The sequence below is a fragment of the Acyrthosiphon pisum genome, chromosome A2 (assembly GCF_005508785.2).
Source record: "Acyrthosiphon pisum isolate AL4f chromosome A2, pea_aphid_22Mar2018_4r6ur, whole genome shotgun sequence".
NCBI lineage: Eukaryota > Metazoa > Arthropoda > Insecta > Hemiptera > Aphididae > Acyrthosiphon > Acyrthosiphon pisum.
This window is the reverse complement of record NC_042495.1, coordinates 2881907-2898689: the sequence shown is the minus strand read 5'-3', so window position 1 is coordinate 2898689 and position 16783 is coordinate 2881907. Positions and strand designations below refer to the sequence as shown.

Here is a 16783-nt window from a genome sequence, read left to right as displayed (position 1 = left end):
TGCAAATTAAAATGTCGAATACATACCTACACCATTGACGAATTTGGAAAATCTGTGTTGAGCATTTATGATTCTTAAAAAATCATTCTAAAACTTATCTAAAAATATATTCTACTTATTTTTGATAATATGTTAGGATATCAATCAGCAGATAATTAGTAATTACCTATATATATTTATTCAACTATAATTGGCAGGTGCGTTTTATGTATGGTTTATATAATATTATGTTTTGTGTATATTTATATTTACTTAATAACATTTTATAAGTCAAATGATAATCATGATGTATTGTTAACCGTAACCAATACCTGCAGAGTAGCCTGATTATTTATGTTATGGGAATTATGTGTGTTTTTTTATCTGTGTGTCCGAAGACAATTTCTATGGTAGAATAAAAACTTAAATCTTAAATTTCGAGTGTGGTCTATGGTAGAAATTTGAATCCTATTTTGGGGGGAGGGTAAAAAGAAAAAATGATCAGTATAGGCACTACTTTTTAAAATAATCTGGAAGAATAGGAATTTTGATGCAAATCCTGCAGTATTAGATAAAATTGGTTTTGTTTTTTTTATCCAACAAATATTTATACCTGTTTTCAAAATATTTTGGCTCATTCTTACTATTTATTGATTGTAGAATTTTTTGACTTTTTTGGTTTATAATGTAGGATAAAATTTGTATTTGTGATTAATAAATCTTGAACTAGGTTCCTTATAATATTTTGGTGTTAAAAAATATATTACACAACGTACATACTACATAGTCACAATTTTTTTTTATAATCGTTTGTTGTTTGTAGTTCAAATTTTGACGAAATTCGTTGAAATCTGAAAATCAAAAGAAATATAACTAATATAAGACGTACCTATTTAATACCTACAATATCTCATTGAATTAGAATTTGACACATCCATTGCAGTTAATCAGGGTCCACTCGACACCTAGAGTACAGCAAACCGAGTTCAGTGATTTTAACATTTGATTTCGTTGTTGATAATTTTACATTTAATTAATTTAATTAACGAACGAGTCTCGGGTTTATTCCACTGCCAACTCCGATAGCCTGAGAATCGAGATAGTGTGGTATGGGTATACTACTGTAATCATTGGAATAACACGAGTAAAAAATTAATCGACGATATTCTCCGTACCAGCTGTTAGAGACACAGACGTTATTTAACGAAAAACAGATAGGTAGCGTGTCTTATAGTGAATATCGGTATCTAAATCTGACATTGCTATCGCGTCAATAATGGTGTACGTCATTCGCTCAATTTAACAGTTTTTCTCATTAATTTGTCACAATAGTATTATAATGGCAAAACAACGACGAATAATCGAGTTATTAGCTGATGGATACAATATTTTGGTAATATTATGTAAAATAAATAAAATATATAATGCATCATTGTGGCGACAATGGGTATCTTATAATAGATAGAATAATATATTATATTATATTGAACATGTGTTTATGCATTTGGTAAGTAGGCGACAAGGTTACAAATTTAAAATTATTTAGAATTTTTAAAAACTTTTTGTTTTTCTCTTAGCCCATTGTTGTTATTATTTTATATTTTATAACTTATGCTCGAACAATAATCACGATAATAGAAATAACACAATTCATTCGTTTTGAACAAGTGCTATTTTTTCGAATTGTTAATATTTTGTCTCCTCTGGTCTTTTGTTTGCCTCGCGAAAACGATTTGATTGTCATCACGTTAGTCAGTAACGGTCGTTGAAGTGAATACGTTTAACTTTGCGATAATAGTGCGACAGCCGATATCAGCTGTATACCTACTTTATATTAGTATACCGTATACTTTCTCAATGTTTTGATTAATACACGTAATACCAAAAAAGTTGTAAACGTTTTTATTTTTCCTTATTTCATCACGGATAATAATTATTGAGATTGTCGAAAAATTGTCGATCTTGTTACCCTGCAGTAGTGCTAACATTAAAGTCACATAATACGTCATACAGAAATATTATTATAATTTAATATAAAAGCAAAGATGGTCATTATTCTTCAAATAAAATTAATTTGTCGTGTTTAATTAGGTGCATTTTATTGGGTTAGTAATTAGTAGTAATTAGTACATGAACAAACTGTAAATAAATCAACTCAGCCGAGCTTTTGAAAATTTATATGGCTTATATAAATATAATTATTAATTAACGTTAATTTTACTCGTACCTACCTTTAGCAGTATGAGGATTTACTTTTATTATTCACAAAAGTTCTGTTATTATTAACTTACGTAGAAAATGTGACTAAACCTTATTATTACTTTTTAGAGTTATTTTTGTTGATACATAGTAATAATATGTTATACGTATATATATATTATGCAAAAATATACATTTAAATTCAATTAGGTACGTAGTTTAACGCGGTAGTATATGACGCGTGTACTAAATTGTATTATGCAATTATTTTATTATGAACAATTTTGATTTTGACTTTACAGAAAAAAATTAATTTGGTACAGTGTATATGTAAGTATGAATATTACAAGGCAGAATAACTAAAAAAAAATGTACCCATTTAACTGTGCATTCAATGAGAATTACACAATATAATATAGTGTTCCATATTAAATGCATATAGGTACCACCCACCTATATAATATATCTGTACACAAGTATAGCGTAAATAATTACATACCTGGTAAAAACCAAAAACAAATAAACTAATATTCTTCGCACGTAGAACGCAGTGCATAATCTAACCAGTTAACCTACAGGTTTATTATACGACAGTTGCTGTTATGGGTGAGCTACAGGTAGTTGTATAAAAGTTTTGTGATCATAATATTATTATTATTATTATTATTATTCAATTTAATTGAAACTATTTACTCAGCCTGCAAGTTACTTCAATACCTACAAGTATTTTTTAGTTAATAACGCGTATATAATAATTGGCAGCACTACGTAAGTACTTACAACATTGGCACTTATCAAAATGCCATTTTTTAATCGTGATTTTCAAAAACCATTGGGATTTTTAAATCTAACTTTTAAGTGATGCAGAGAGACATTGTAAAACGAATATGTAGAAAACTTTGTTTTACATCAAACAGCAATGATTAATATATTATTTCTAAATTTGCGGTGTATATAAAAAATAAATAAATCATTAAGCAGAATAAAGTAACGACGTGTTATATTAATCGTTTATATTATTTGACGAGTTGTCACGCTTTTTTTAGTACCTAAAAATTAAACTTTAATATATTTTTTGATATAACGATTTACATAAAACAACGCGTTTCTCTATTTGACGTTTTCTCTGCAAATGTATGCTACCAGCCTACCTATATGTATATATATTTTATTCAAAAACCACTGAGGTCTTTTAAAATGCACGTTGGACTATTCTGTTACAATAATATACTTATATTGCGTTGTATGTATTTTTTATCAAGCAATATAGATCACGTGGGAACGAAATGGAGTGTCACGTCGTTTTTGCTATGCGGTCTACTCGAAACGACGCAGTCGGACTCTGTTCGTCGTGCCTACAACACAGCCGCTTCAACGTGCCACCCCTCGTCAAGACTCCAGAGTAGTATTTAAGGGGGGGGGGGTGGTTAGGGGCATAACCCCGGGCACCAAATTCAGAATTCTAAAAAGTGGTGGCGGTGCTTGAGGTCATCTATTACCAATGATGATTTATTTTTTATTTTTACTGTACTTTATGTTGATTGTTTTACAACATCAGACAAGTTTGGGAAGCTCAATCTGTGAGCGTGCTAAATTCTCGGTTTCTAAACGTATTTTAACAAAACGCAATCAAATAGTATATGTATAATAGGTAACATTTAGGTAAAATAAAAATCAACAATATATATATCAACAATCGTAACTATCTAGGTACTGACAAGAAATAAATAAAAACCAACAATCGTAACTAACGGACGTACGGACAGACGGACACAATGGGGATATAAGTTGCAGTTCTAAACATATATGTTTAGAAACCTAAAATGTATTAGGTAATAAAATGTTGGCGAAAATAAAATAAAATAAATGTCGAAAGTAAAATGTTTAGGGGCATAGTAGGTAGGTATAGGTATAGTTGTATAAAAAAATGTACAATAAGACTCGTTTTGGGGCGCGAAGATTTGACAAATATGTATTATCGTGGGGGACTACGTCACCTAGCGCCTCTTGTAATTGGTGTACTTTGGGGGGGGGGGGGTATTCCTCCTATAGGCCAATTTTTCGTTTCGAAAACCGCACGTTACACGAGTGTCCAAAGTAATATCATCATGACCGATTGGGAGAAAATTATAAACGGAGTAAAACTAACAACAATAATAATAACAATAACAATAATGTTATTAACCGATACACACTTCCTCGTACAGTTGTTGTATAGGTAGTTGTATCATAGGACGTTACAACGATAATAATAGTATTATCACACAATTACACGACGGCGATATTTTTTTATATTACTCCGTCAGATAGTGTACACAACAATACATATAATAATAATATACACACCTCTGCTGTAGGTACAATAATTTAATAATAATAATAATAACGCAAACCGACGGCGGCGGCGGCGTTGCCTAGGGTTGCACGGGGGCTCGTCGGCGGCTGGCTGTTGCTACCGCGTCCAGCAGCAGCGGCAGCATCAGCATCAGCATCAGCAGCAGCAGCCGCCGCCGCCGTCATCGTCGTCGTCGTCGTCGTCGTCGCCGCTGCCGTCGTCGTAGCCGTAGTCGTCGTCGGCAGTATCTCGTTAACGGCGCTGTGCACCGCACATAGGACGCGCCTACAAACGCTCGCGACCACATCAGCGCCCGCCGTCGACGCCGCCGCCGTTTCCCGCGTGCTCATCGCCGTTAAATCTGTTCCCGCTTACCACCCCCGCCGCCACCGTTTACTCACCCGCACGGGCGACGACGACCGGGGTTGGCCGCCGCCGCAGCGTGATCGTATAGTGACGTCGTCGGCGTCGTCGCCACTGCCGCCACTGCCGCTGCAACCATGACGACTGTTGCACACTCGGCTGTCGGTGCACCCGCAGTGATGCGATTATGACGGTCACCTGCTACCCCCACTCCCTTTAAAATACGCGTCCCACTCGACTCTATATTATCATTATTATTATAATTTTTATTATCATTATCATTTTAATAATACGAATTTATTGTTTATATATATATACATACACGCACATATTATATTATTATACCATCGTCTTCGCCGACGCCACTGCGGCAACGATCGGCGCCACTTCCACCGCCGCCACCGCCGCCGCCGCTGTCGTCGATCGCCGCGTGATCCGTGCGCGCGCGAGTACCATATTCTCTCGTCAGGTAAGCCCCCGTAAACCCTTCTTGTTTATACTGATAGCTGTTACCATGATAATACTACCTGTTTGATGATGGTATAATAAACGCCGTAACTGCCGTCACCACTATAATACCACCACCGACCACCGTGCCAAAGCCATAACCGTACACACTTCTATTTTGCCGACGTCAAAGCTGGGTTGAAATTACAATAATAGTGAAAAAAAAACACTAACCTGCCCGCACCCGCTCAACTGCACGGATATTTCTTTTCTATTGGAAAGATAAATTTACATATTTAATAAAACAGTAATTTTTTTTCAAAATTACCGTTTGGAGTTTTTACGAAAAAATTATAAGAGACGTTGGTCATAATATTATGGAACTGCACATGAGACGAGATTACGATTCATACGATTCAAATAATGATTATTAGATAATTTAAGTTTCTATAGAGTGTAAATGCAATTAATAATATGATTTATATATTATTTAATTTACAATAATCTACTATTGAAGGAAACCAGAAGCCAAATCAATCAAAACCTGTTGAACGAAAATGTATTATAAAAATTATTTACTGGGTTTATAAACGGATATATATTAATATTATAAAGTTTTCAAACAGTGAAAATCAATTATTAAATTAATAACGTTCAACAAATCTTCGTATGTAAATAGAAAGTTGATTCGTCAAACGATTTATTATGAGATTCATTTTTACTTTGAAGTTGACTAACACTTAAAAATAATAATTCGGGAATTTATAAAAATATTACTATATTTTTTTTTTTTTTTTAAGTTAAAAAGTTGAACTAAAATAATTAATTTTTTTGTGATAATGAATAATACGAATTTCATCAAAGTTTATACTTCAAACGCTTTTAAAAAAAATAATTGTTGACCATGTATTTTTGTTATCTTTTAATTTCTATAAAATGAACAAATTATGAGAGACCGCTTATTTGCATTCAATTTTCCAAACTTCTCAATTTAGAAAATTATTTTATTAATTATTTACATAAATCGAGAAAAACTGAAAAAAGTCGAAAATGCTTAATGATTATATTGTTTATAAATTGCTCGAAAAGAGCAAAAATCTTTGGATAATTAAATCATCTCTAGAAAATACTGATCTAAAATATTTGGTGCACATTTCGTGTCTCTGTAACAACAAAATATAAAATTGATTTTTGAAGTTTAAAACTTATTACGTTAATATTTTTGTTTTCAGTATTTTTTTTTTTTAGTTTTTCCGAATTATTTTGATAACTACTGGAAACTTTTACTTTTGACCCCCAAACTCTCAGTTAGATCTAATTTTCTACCAGAAACTACTCTCAAAATTGAAGATGTGCTTGATAAGTTAAAGTATGTACAAATTTTATAAGCTTAATAATAGTTAGAATATAAGTATTATTTAATACTTTTGATTACGTTTAAGAATCGTATGAATGTTTCAAATCAAATCTATACCAAAAATAATTTCGAAAATACATACAAAATACATTATGACGTTATGTTATTAGGTACGTATTTACCTACAAGTACAATGTACATTATTATTGTAAATTATGAGATGATTATTCAATCTCCCTTGGTCGACCCCGATACTTGAATAATAATATGTTACAATTAATTCGAATTGCGAAGTTTTAACCTTTAAAGTATTCGGAAAACTTGGTATTCATAATACAAAAATTGAACCGTTGTTATCTTTATAAGAAAGCTTCTACATCAGCTTTGTTATTTCGACATTATACACTGTAATGGTGTACCTATACAACTTTAAACAATTTCGAGTAATAATTTGGATCTTTGAGTATTTTGCTCTCTTGAAACATGATTTCGTAACGGCGGTTGGATAAAATAACTTTTAGAACTCAGTTTTTTCTCTCAAGAGACGTTCAGACATACCTGAAAAGTGAATGTAATAAATTGAACCAAAACTTTTCATCGATACTTCTGTTAACTGGAATTAAAAACATATACACAGGCGATTTGTCGGATCGAGTGCAAATGAGACTCCCTATAAAAAAAAAAAAAACACTGTTACTTACTATTTTATACGTTTCATTTCAATTTATAAATTATATGAAAATAAAATTTTGTTAATAAATTATGTTTTACGTAATGTTTTTTTCAACGATATTATTCATTAACTTTAAAATGTTCAAGTGAATAAAAATTAAGTGGGTATAATACCACTTCTTCCCAAAAAAAAAATATATATATATATATACACATATACCTACATATTTTAATATTTGAGACCGAGCTAGCGCACCTAGGAAGATTAAGGTGGTATAAGCACACTATACCTATTATTATTATGATAAATTTTAAAATATATATTTTTGCACCATGTTCGTAAATACGCGTAGGAGGTACCTATTACTTATATAATATTAAAAACAAAATAAACAATAAGAGCAACTGAACTTTTGTGAGTCTTGTCGCAGATGTAACTCAAATATAAAATAACATGAATAGGTAGTTTTAAAATAATGTTATCAATAATTATTATTATTGTACACGAAACACACAAACTTGGCGTTATACGTTATGGCTCACCTTAATAATTAATTTAAAAAAAAAAACATATTATTTAGTAGTTACTACTATCTAATGAAATATTAGTATGAGCTTTTACAGAATTGTATACATTTAAAAAATAAAGTCTCTCATGGTATTTGCTTATGGAATATTATATTTTCGCACCGTTATTAATGAGTAATGACGAATTAAAAGATATATTGATTACCAAAGTAATAAAAAATATAATTTTACTTACTGTAATTTTTTATTTAAATAAATGACAATGATGAGTGTGTTTTTTTACCAATAATATAGGTATAGTTTTAAAAACATTTTGGCTTTTTTAATTTTAATTTTTTTAAAATTTTAAAATTTCTCCATTTATGTTGATAAAAATTTGTCGTGAGTCAAATAGTTTGAAAATCTAACACGAAAATTCTCATAAGTTGTTTTGATAGCAATCACATCATGAGTTATCTACAAATTTTTTTTATGACTGTTATTGAAGATCAAATTTTCACAAATTTGGATACCTATTAAACGATAATTATTTTCGATTTTTCCTCTAATGATTTTAATATTCTGTTATAACTTATAATTGAAACTTTTCATCATTAAATATTATTATTTTCAATACCTACCTAATGACATTTTTTTGACTAATTTTAACATTTATTTACACCATTCCATTCTATGGGTCATTGCCCGTTGATATTGACTATTTTAAGTAGTACCTATGCGATGTTTTGGCAAAAACTAATTCAATCCACCCAATAAAAAAAAAATACGTATTAATAAAAATTTAATATAACATTAACTATATTATGCTTAGAAATATTATACGATGACCACCTGTCTCCTTTGCTTATAATCGTTTTTCGCATACAATGATTTATCGTTAAATTCCAATTTATCACATCCGTTACAGGTGACCTACTCAACGGCGAATTACACTCTTTAAATCGAAACCATGAACCTTTAGAATTTAGATACCAGTAGATACCACGAAGCGGGTTTCGAGGTTTTTATCGTTACCATCTAAATGTGAAGTCCTATAATAACTTTTCCGTTAAATGGTAATAAAAATAAAGTGCGTTAGGTGTATGGTTAAAAATGTTATTTCCAGGATGATTAAACATAATTATTATATCTTATATTTTGATTACCTAGGTACACCCTTTTTGGTAGATGAGAACGACTCGGTCCTAAAATAACAATTACAATAAAAACATCAAGCTGTGTGTGTACAATACAGATTAACTTTGGTCAAATATGTTATTTTCAAACATTATTTTTTCTTTAAAAATAATTTGTTTAATGAAAAGATAATTTAATTTTTGTATTATTTCATATACGATTCAAAAGGATAATAATATGTTAAGAGCGTGCAGATAAAACCTTATGCATTGATAAAGTATAATGTAGCATTATTTATTCAAATCCAACTCCGTAGTACCTATACCTACTACAACTATTGTGTCTGTGTACTGTATAGGTAGGTATACTAATACTATAACATTGTATAGCATATTAGTAGTTGTTATGGAATATTAGCAGTTAATGCGAGTATGCGTTTATATAAATATTCTGTTGAGTTTATTATATTAAATTTACCATTATATTTTAATGCACTTCTAACTGATATAGTACCTAAACAATAATACGTCGATATCCGGATGTCACTGTTTATAATTATTATTTCTAATGTTAAGCCGAAAATCAAATGCCCATCTACTTTAAGACGTATTGTAATGAAAAGGGTGTTATAAAAAATGTATATATTATATTATAAAAGTGAACAGAGTAAATAAATCGGATGCTGTGTATAAAATATTACAATACCTATACAAAATTATATAATATTTCTATTATATATTTATACAGGTTTATATCGCCTCTTTAAATTCATCTTGGAGCAGGATAGCGGTGTATTATTATTTATTACTATCACAAATTTAAATGCAACAAATACATCAAAAGCGATTCGGAGTGGAGCTCGCAGAAAACCACTTTTTGCCCTGATTTCTTTAACATTTTTGGAATTTTTCACCTTGATGTAATTTTTCTTTACTATAACGCTTACAATGGTTATATTATTATGTAACTTTTTAAGCATTTTAAAGTATTCATAGGAAATAATCGTTGTAAAACAATAAAATCAATAATTGGTAGGTACGCATTCACTTCACTTAGAGTTTAAAAGAAATATTAAGAGCCCAAGAATATTATATGAATTGAAATTAAAAAAAAAATATGGGAAATTTATTTCATTTCTATTAATTTTCTATGGAAATTCATAATTACACGATGCGTATAATGGATTTAAATGATTTAATCTTATTTCTTCCGTTTACATAAATTGGAATTAATTTGAAAAATCAATTTTCAAGTAGTAAACTCGTAAAGCAGATGAACGATGAGTGTAATATAATTTTCTTATAATAAGTCATAATTATTTTTGTCATTATTAGGAATAAACCGTTTATTAGTAATATTTGAAGGTGATATTTTTAATATCTTAATTTTAACAGAATAAAATTTGAAAACGAATATTATACAGTGCAATTTTTCATTTGAATACCTGCCTAGAGTATGTTTTCGTTAACAAAATTGTGTGCGATATTGAATTATAATACATTTTTGGCTTATTGATAGGATGACGAAACGTTTTAATGTTCGATGCATATATATAACAATATATTCTTTAAAATAGTAGAAATTGAAAAATATTATATAATAATATATAAACTTACTTTGTGAATTTCGTCTACAAAGCATTTTGTCTCCCCTCCCTAGTCCGCGTCTTGTTATATCTTTTAAAAGTACTTTATCGAGCTAACAGGTTGCCGATTGATTAATGTCTCGGGATTTGGGCTGAAATCGACGATATTGTCTCCTTTCTATATCTTTCCTAAGGGACATATACCACGTGCCGAATAAACGAAGAAAAATTCTTTGTTATTGTGTCTCTTTTCTTTAGTAAAGGATACTCTTTATTTCGCTGCAATTTTATCTCTATCCTGAAGACCATTGCACAATCAGCAAATTCGTTACGTAGTATCTGTTCCAATTAGCACAGCAGTGTTAGACCGACACACGTACTATAGCCACGGTCAAGGTTTCAATTTATGCAGACTACGTGTGTAAAGTGTTTGAAAGACAAAAATAATGCATAACAAATAATACTTAAGGTGCTAAGTTAAATAATTGTTATGTAAACTTACTAATGAATGTAATAAACATCTAAATAAAGATTGTTCCAGGTACTTATTGTGTTATAATATACTTATCGATTAATTTGAATAATTTTTATCAAATGTCTTCCTCGTTACGTCTTGCCGTTTAGAGACTTCACCAGACTTGTATTAAATATTTTTTAATAGGTAATATTGTGTACCCATAATAATTTCTACCTGTTTTATGATGTTTTAAATTATTTGGTTTTTCCGATTTCTATAATAATTGTTCTTTAAAATAAAATATTTAAATCAAATAAATAATAATTTACATAAATATACACAATATTACCGTGTGTCCGCATCAAGATTTCTTCCTTCGTCACCGTCAGTGTCTTTCAAATGTTTTTTTTATTTAAATTGAACATTTAAATGCTATCTAAGATTGTTGATTTATGTTCACTCGATGTTCATTGTTGTCGCGATGATGTTGTCGCCAAATCAAAAACCAACTGAAAATGCAGTGATCATTAATTGTTTAGTTTTATTTCTTGCCAATACCTACGACCAACGTAATTTTATTTATTTGTATAATATTATATATTATAGTAATCGTTAAAACTACCTATTTCAAGTTTTAAATTTTGTTTATCGTATTTTAATCTGAATGAAGTGGCAAATGTATTAACTAAGATTTTTTTTAGTACCTATCATAATTCTTTCTAGTCAAATGATACTGTATTTAAACTTTTTAAATACATTTTCAAAGCCTTTAACCATTTATTATGCTTATTACTCTTTATTATACGTAGGAATTATTTATTTACACAAAAAATTTTTTCAATGATGTTATAATTTGCAAAAAGAACGCTATAAAAATGTTACTCACTACTCACCATGACAGTGTGTAGAACCGGACATTATGCTATTAAAACGAATACTTAACTTCCATCAAAATCTAGCCTATACTCCATTCTTCCGTTAATCAATAGGTTTAACTATGTTTAAGATTAATACCCGATATACCTACATTCGTACTTTTCACCATAATCATTAGACGTTTCACAAAACAAATTATTATTGGTATAGGTTATTTTTAGACCTGTGTCTACTAATTTAAACTACACTGATTTTTCATAAATAAATCGATTGAAAACTGTTTCCGGTTATGGTTTAATAGAAAAATATATTACTAAACTCCTTAAAATTATTGTTATTATTTTTTATTAGTTAAATCCGGTAATGCCATATAAGTTTTAATACTAAGAAGAAAAAGGGCCCAATTTAATAATAACATTAAGTTTATTATATTATATAGCTGCGCCTTAACATTAATCACCATACTAAACAATATATTCAACAAATTAAATTATTATTTTTGATTTATGATTTGTTTAAAGGTTTTCATTATGTTATATACGTTATTATAATAATATTGAACGTAAACGTGTTTATATATACGCGTACATAATACATACAAATTAATTTAAGTCTGAGAAAAAAAATATTTGGAAAGCTTAAACAATTTGTGACATTGTCTTTTCAGTTTTTGATCTACTTATTGTTCTCTTGGTCTTTTTGAATGTTTAAAAATGTGATTTGCATGTTTTGAAAAATAATTTGAACATAGTGTCGAATTAGCAGGTTGAACGAGCGTCGTTATTAGTTGGTGATTTGTTTTGCCGTCAGATTTTCTGAATAGACTGACTTATGAATGCCTTGCACTTATAATGATTATTATTTGCGTTCGCAAAGCTTCTTGTTTCTATCGTTAAAACAGAAAAAACCGCAGTTGCCAGTTCCGCATGCCTTAGCTTAAAATCTTTCCGCGAGCACCTACCAAATTCCGTGAGCGATTCTGTTTTCCATTTTTCCGAAAAAAATTATCCGGTCGATTAATTAGTGTTCGCGCTTGAATTAATAATTTACCATTTTTATGACGTTTCAATCACAATAAGTAGGTATGTACATTATTATGTTCTTTAAGACATTTTCTCATGCCAAATTAAATCAGTTTTATTGCGAGTATTAGATACCTAATATTTTTAATTCCGATTTAATACGCAGGCACTTAATTTAAACGGTTTTATTTAAGGCAATGTAAGTTTCGTTTTATTTATTTTAAAAGTAGATACTTTACAACAATATAAACTATGGTTGGTTTTTGTAAACATTTTTTGTTTTATTCGTCGATCGTTAAGCATATCGTATTGAAAAAAAGTTTGATATATAACTTTGTTTTAAAATATTAAACAATTAATTCTTCATTAAATTATAATTTTCATTTTATCGTGCTAAAATAATTATATATAATATATATATATATTACTACCTAATTTGTATTGTTGTTTAATAGTATGTAATATTTATGAAGATCTTACAGGCATAATATTCGACCACAAGTTAAGTTTTTCAAACCATACAAAAATGATTAAAAATAAGGAAATGCGCATCCTGGAATTTATAAAACACACATGTCACTCGTTCAAAACCCGATGTCTCTGAAAACTCTGTCTGATCTAATCTTAAATATTGGCCTTTGATTTGGATCAACGGTACTTTCAAACAAACCGAATGCATTGAATCAGCACACAATTGTTTTCTGAGATGTATTGCATTAAAGTTCAATATATCCATGGCTCTTGCCAAAATGTACTGAATTTCCTTAATATAATCTGACCGCCTAATTAAAAGGTGATCTTATTATCTGTTTCTTGATTTTTACTCAATCTAATATCTGGTAAAATTGACCTCTCCGAACTACAAATCTCTGCTCTTATCGATTTTAAAACAAATAATCTCAATACAAGGAATTTAGATTCTTTTTAGCCACATTTCTCTACTAAAAATGATCCACTAAATAATTATCTCCTGCTAAACACGTCCTATTAACGCACGTCGGTAACTCATATAATATTGTTAATTTTTTTAAGTTAACTTTCCAAAGCCCCAAGTAAAGTGTTCTCATTGGGTGGCTACTTTTTTCACGTGTCTCATATCATAAATACAATATATTTATATATATCTGCATTCTGCATACAGGCTTATTGCGTAATAAATACATTACAGACTGTTTTTCTTCAAAATAAGATTAAAATAAATAATTAAATTTAGCAATTTTTATAACTTCAGCTGAATGTCATAATAATTCATTTATTTATTGTAGACAATAATATTATGTGACTGCATATTAAAGTTTAAACTGTAATAGGACCCAGAGACCAAGAGTACGTTTGCATGAAAACAAATAAATAAATGAATAAATAAATGTATATTATACTATTCGTTAAATTTCAAATAATTGAACTCATTCCAATATTATAACAACTATATAAGTATTTTGAATTAGGTAGATACTATTTTATATTATTGTTTTTAATATTATATAAAAAAAAATGTGATAGATCATATAGATACCAATAATTACCAATGAATACTGATAAACACGGTTGTATATTATGATAACGAGTATATCTCTATTGGTAAAAATGGAATAATCACATATATTACATACCATATTGATAATACGATCCAGGGAGCAAACCACGATTAAGGATATCTTTAACCGTGGAACAAACTATAATTGTTTTATCTCATTGACACGTGAGTGTATACAATTTGGCGTGTAATCTATGGTACTTAATTAGAAGAATCTAGAATCTTGGAATTTTCTATTTGAAACAGATAACTTATGAGCCGTATTTTGTTAGTGAAAAATTGTCAATAGTTTTGGAATTTATTTTTCATTTTTCTTGGGCTTCAATTGTTACCAATACTGTAAATTGAGTTTGTTGACTTTATAAAAACACTTGTTTATTTTTGGTTGAGTTAACTACAATAGTATACTGCACAGTGTAGATCTAAAAAGTAATATCTGATCCAGTTTTGTATCGGCCTAAAAGTATTAAAACTGTCGTTTGATTACTATGTTATAAATACTTATAATATATTAGGTACCTTACTACCATAGAAAAACTTAGAATTATAAATATACATTTATTTCAAATCGCTACGATAGTTATGGATTTTGGATTATTTGAGACAAACATGGTAAATAAATGTTAATAACTGAAATAATCCAGTTTCGGCAATATCTTAACTGATTTTGAATTAACTGTTTTGTTCAGAATTGTTTTGGAAAATTGAATGATCTATCGTTGCTTTTGTATATTTTAAAAACACTACCCCGACCAAAACTTCTGTTTCGTAGTTTTTTGTTTATTTCTTTTTTTCCCAACTTATTATATTATAGTTTATAACTTTTTTTTCTTATATAAAAATTTCTGCGGTTTTTATTAATTACACTTTTTCAACTATTTTTTTAGGGTATAACAAATGCCTGCCAGAAAAGGATTATTGGCGCCTCAGAATACATTTCTGGATACAATCGCGACACGGTTCGATGGCACACGTAAGTTTCATAATATTGTACTTATAAAATTAAAATTATGAAAAGTCATGTGGTTTATTTTAAGATAATAGTTATGTTTTTATTGATATATTTTTAAGCACATGAAATAAAATATGTTAAATATTGCTACGTACGTAAATAATCTATGAGATAAGTCAATTATGTAGAATGTAGATAGATGATAATGTTATTTAAATGTTATTAGCGAAATTCTCTTTTTAAAATGGACATTATTAACGAGCTGCATTATATTGAATAGGCGACCCTCTCTATATCTCGGAATAATGTTTTCTTCGATTTATTATTAACGTTTAGTAAAAATAATTTAATATAAAATATAAAAAATTTATAAATAACAAATAATTCCATACTAGTTTTCAAAAAAAAAAAAAAGGTGGGTAAGTGGATGTCGCTCTGCTGCACAGTAGGTTACAAGTGGGTCACTGTATAATGGATAGTTTTAAATTTGAATTCAATGATATAATATCACTGTATAAGAAAAACGATTCTGAGCGGAGACGGTATGTCAGTCTATAAATTAGACATACATATTTAGGTATACTTATCTATAGTATTATTAATAATTTTCAAATTAATCATATCAATTATCATAATATCCATTAGGCAACGCGTTATACATCGACAACAAACCATGGTACTATCATAGATATATAATAGTATACTTTAGAAGTTTCAAGTGCCCACAAGTAATATTATACAATCACAACAAAATAACTAAAATAGTTATTCCAGGTTTTTTAATATGTAATTTCGTCTAAATTTGAAATTAAAATGACTATAAAAATAAATTGTGCTTATGTATTGTTTAGATTTTTTGGTAACAGAATTAAATACTTACGTGTTATCTTGTTTTAAATTTTCAATTCTTAGATACAAAAGTTGAACGTTTTATAAATTTTTAACTACAAAATAATTATTCAAATTAAAATTTGAAAATTTTTGTCAAAATTCGATCTTTAAATGCTTATAAAAAAAAATTGTGCCTATGTATTTTTAATATTTTTCAACTGCTATTGTAACAATGTATCAGGAGCCTTGTATTAATTGTTTACACTTTTTGGCCCAATAGATAAAACTTTATTGATATTTATAGAAAAAAAAACTAAAAAAATTGAAAACTTACAATGTCCGTAAACAGCTCAAAAAGAGTCAAATTATTTTCAACATTTTATGGTATATAGAAAATGTTAATATAAACATTCAGTTAAATTTTCAAGTATCTACAATCATTCATTTTTTAATTACAACAAAATAAGAAAATCGTTACGTAAGAAATTGAGTGAATATCAAATGTTGTAAAAATATGAATTTCAAAC

The 16783-nt window shown here is 28.8% G+C and overlaps 1 long non-coding RNA gene across 1 annotated transcript; it reads left to right on the top strand.

The window, feature by feature from the left end:
• Window positions 1–2507: 2507 nt before the first annotated feature.
• LOC115034327 lies at window positions 2508–15831 on the top strand. The gene is made up of 3 exons (XR_003839688.1): window positions 2508–2946; window positions 3441–5345; window positions 15361–15831. It is a non-coding gene; the product is annotated as an uncharacterized LOC115034327 (long non-coding RNA).
• Window positions 15832–16783: the final 952 nt, after the last annotated feature.